Source organism: Tupaia chinensis, unplaced genomic scaffold, assembly GCF_000334495.1.
Source record: "Tupaia chinensis unplaced genomic scaffold, TupChi_1.0 Scaffold000612_1, whole genome shotgun sequence".
In the NCBI taxonomy this organism is placed as follows: Eukaryota; Metazoa; Chordata; class Mammalia; order Scandentia; family Tupaiidae; genus Tupaia; species Tupaia belangeri.
In genome coordinates, this window is record NW_006160131.1 from 129721 (window position 1) to 133387 (window position 3667).

The following is a 3667-nucleotide window of genomic DNA, read 5'->3' on the forward strand; positions in this document are numbered from 1 at the left end:
GCCTGCTTCAGCTTCAAGTAGTTTGCTAGAGCAGCGGCCAGACCTCAGGGAAACCCTTATTTATCAGTCCCTTCTAAAGGATATTACAAAGGACAGGTACACAGCGCAAAGCGCGTGGGAGGGGCGTGGAGCTTCCCTGCCCTCTCTGGTGCACCGCCTCCAGGGGCCTCCCCGTGTTCAGCTACCTGGGAGCCCTCTGACCCTGTCCTTTTGAGGGTTTATGGAGGCCTCACTACAAAGGCACAATTGATTAAATCATTGGCCATTAGTGAGCAAGTTCACCCTCAGCGAACGCTGCCCTCCCCCGTGATTAGGGACCTTCCATCCCACCCTCCAACCCTGGTCTTTCCTGGCAACCATCCCCATCCTGAAGCCACCAGCCATCAGTCAGCTCATCGACCTACAATGACACATCTCTGGAGACTCCAAGCATTTCAGGAGTTGTGTGCCAGGAGACTCGGACACAGACAAAGTGTGAGCTTCACAGGAGCACGCACAACGGTGGTCTGCTCATGAGCGAAGAGCAGGAACCCCAAATGAAAGGCATTCCACAACATCCCGGACTAGGACTCAGAAGCACAAGGTCATGAACAAGGAGAGATGAGAAGGAAGCGAAGGCAGCTGTCCTTACTTATGGAAGACAATGGGAGGGTCGTGCTGGTTACTGACGCACTGAACTGCAGTGTTCTCCGCGAAGAGGACATGCCACACAGCTCCCGTTCGGCCCTGGAGGGAGCTGCAACGTGGAATGATAGAATGGAAGGGAATCTTTTGAGGAGGCACCATGGCCACCAGATCAAAAGAAAGTTTCATCCTGATTTATTTCTGGAAGCAAGAGCTAAACCACCGGCAAACTGGCCCCCGGAAGACACAACAGGTGTGGCAGGTGTTCAGGGGGCTCTTGTGACAACCTGTTACTCTTAACTGATCTTGGGCTTCCTCATTATGTTCTATGGGCTAAAGACAGGCAAAAATTGGGGCCAGCAGATGGCGCAGCGATTACATCACTGGACTCTCACCTGGGTGACCGCAGTTCAAGTCCTGGACCCGGTGGTTTGAAATTCACATAGGATGCATGTGTGTGTGCCCAAGATCCCAGGAGGAAAGTGGAAAAAGGATTGCAGCATGGCCATCTCCCCTAGGGGTGTGATTTCTCACTTTGCCTCTCACTGTCTATGTCTCTCTCTCTCCTTCCCTGGCAAATGCCCTAAGGCAAAAACCTATTTTAAAAAAAAAAAGATAAAAATGGAGGAATAAAGAAGTTTCTATCATTTCTCTAAGTTGGGTGGAAGGGCTGACTCTCACATTGTGGTCAAGAGCCCTCACTGAGACAACTGCTGTGACAACTGCAGTCCAGGAAAAGGACCTGGACCCAGTGGCCCACGTGCTGCAGGTCCCTTCTCAGACCAGGCCCTGCCACCAGTTAGCTTTGGAGGGCACGTCCTGCTACTCAGACAGAAGCTCTCCGTGATGTCTTTGGCACATGCTACCATAAACGGGTAGACCTCAGTTATCCGAGTTACAGCAGAATTCATGCACGTGGCTTCCTCCTTCCCTGAGCAGAACAGCTTAAGAATTTTGTACAGGGCCAGCAGGTGGCATGGTGGTTAAGGTGCTGGACTCCCACACGGCCAACCACGGTTTGCGTTCCAGACCTGGGGGCTTGCTCTCTCACTTTCTCTCTCTCTGGTGAGTTCACATGCCCAATAGCAAATTTTTAAAAAATCATAATAAAATTCAATAAATACATATTTTTTAATTTTTATAGAAAAAAATGTTTTTTATGACAAGATTTCCAGGCTATGGCCAATGCAGACCCCAATACCTCCCCACGTCCAGTAACAGACTTACTAAGGGCTGCCCAAACTGCATCCAGCATCAGAAGTTCCCTGAGGCCAGGGAGGGGTGCTCCGACCACGAAAACAAACGGGCATTGGGAATCCTGATGCCCACCGCTCAGACCCAGCCTGACACAGGCGACCGACCAAACCTTGCCCCTTTCCCGGCACTGCCCCTCGTGTTGTGTCCTGCCCTCCTCTCCAGCCCAAGCACAGATGCTCAGGAATCAGAGGAGGGAGTGGGCCTGCTCAAAATTAAAATTGAGGGGAACCAGCAGTTAGCGTAATGGCTATGTCGCTGGACTCCCACGTAGTCGACCGTGGTTCGTGTCCCAGACCCGGTGGCTTAAAACTCACGCTGGGCGCGTGTGCGTGCGTACCCAAGATCCCGAGAGGAGAATGGAGGAGAAGGAATTGCGGCGTGACCATCCCCCCTGGGGGGTGATTTCTCGCTTTCTGTCTCTATGTCTCTCTGTGTCTGTCTGGTGAGCGCACACGCCCTACAGTGAAAATCTCTCCAAAAAAAAAAAAAAAATTAAAATTGAGGTCTGGATTCATCATGTTTCTCTAGTACTTTGATGAGAGCAAACCAGGACACCGGATATGAAGAGACTTCCAAAAGTCCATGGAAAATGGAATTAAAGTATGTGTTTATTTTGGTGCCAAAAAATTGAAAATCGTGCAGTTTTTTTTCATAATATGTATCTCCATGAACTTTTTGAAAACCGCTGGAATTTGGAAAGGACACTTCCTCCGGTGACATGGCTCCATGGAGGCCTACATCCCAGCTGGGGCTCGAACTGTCCTTGATCTACAGTATGGACCCAAATCCCCTTTCTCCTTTAGCCTCTGGGGGAGCCGATTCGTTTGCGGTCTGCAGAAGCAGATCTCCTCAAATCTTTTATGCACTTTTTTTTTAAAATTATTTATTTATTGTTTCTTATATATTTTGCTTTTTTTTCCTCCCCTTGATTCCCTACCTCTCACCATCTGCCAATTTCCCCCTTCTCCCACTGTCTCTGGTACGTACAGTTGTTTTCCATGCCTTTCCCCCCACATGTTATTGACTCACTAAATACCTCGATTAAAGACGGGCTAGCAAGCACAGCTGCTAGATACATGTCCGAACGCGTGTCTGATTTCGGCGTAAACCTCAGTGAGTAAAGTGAACATGCAATAAAGTAGCACCTCGCTGGGGCTGCCTAACACTGTGGTCATTAAATAGGTGTTAACAGGTGTTTTTAATGCATTTCTAATTTCAAAAAATGTTTTAGTTTTAATAGGTCAAAATCAAAAAATGTTAAGAGAAATTTGCTTAAAACTTAGAGCCAGGTAAAAGGTTAGGATTCAGTTCAAATAGTAGGTAGATGAACCTATCAACAGTTCAAGAGAAGACAAAAATCCTTAAATATGAAAATCAAAGCATCAAAGAAAATCGGCAATGTTTTAGTCTAAAGTAAAAACGTGATAGTTCACTAATTCCGACTCAATGTAATTCATCTCTCATCTATTGAATTGGTGATGTTACTGTGGTCTGATCTTTCCATTTGGACACTGGAAGTTCACATTCAATTCCAGACCTGTCCCTACCATCAGGCTGGCCATTCTCTGCTGTCTCTCGTACTCTTATTTCTGTGTGTCCGACTTTAGCTTTCCTGGCTTAGCACTCCCTTCAGCACTTCTTGGAGAGCTGGCCTGGTGTTGGTAAATTCTTTCAGGTTTTATTTATCTGAGAATGTTTTTGTCTTTTTATCCCACATGAGAGATAATCGTGCTGGGTATAGTATTCTTGGTTGAAACTGTTTTTTTTTTTTTTTTTTTTTTGAGAG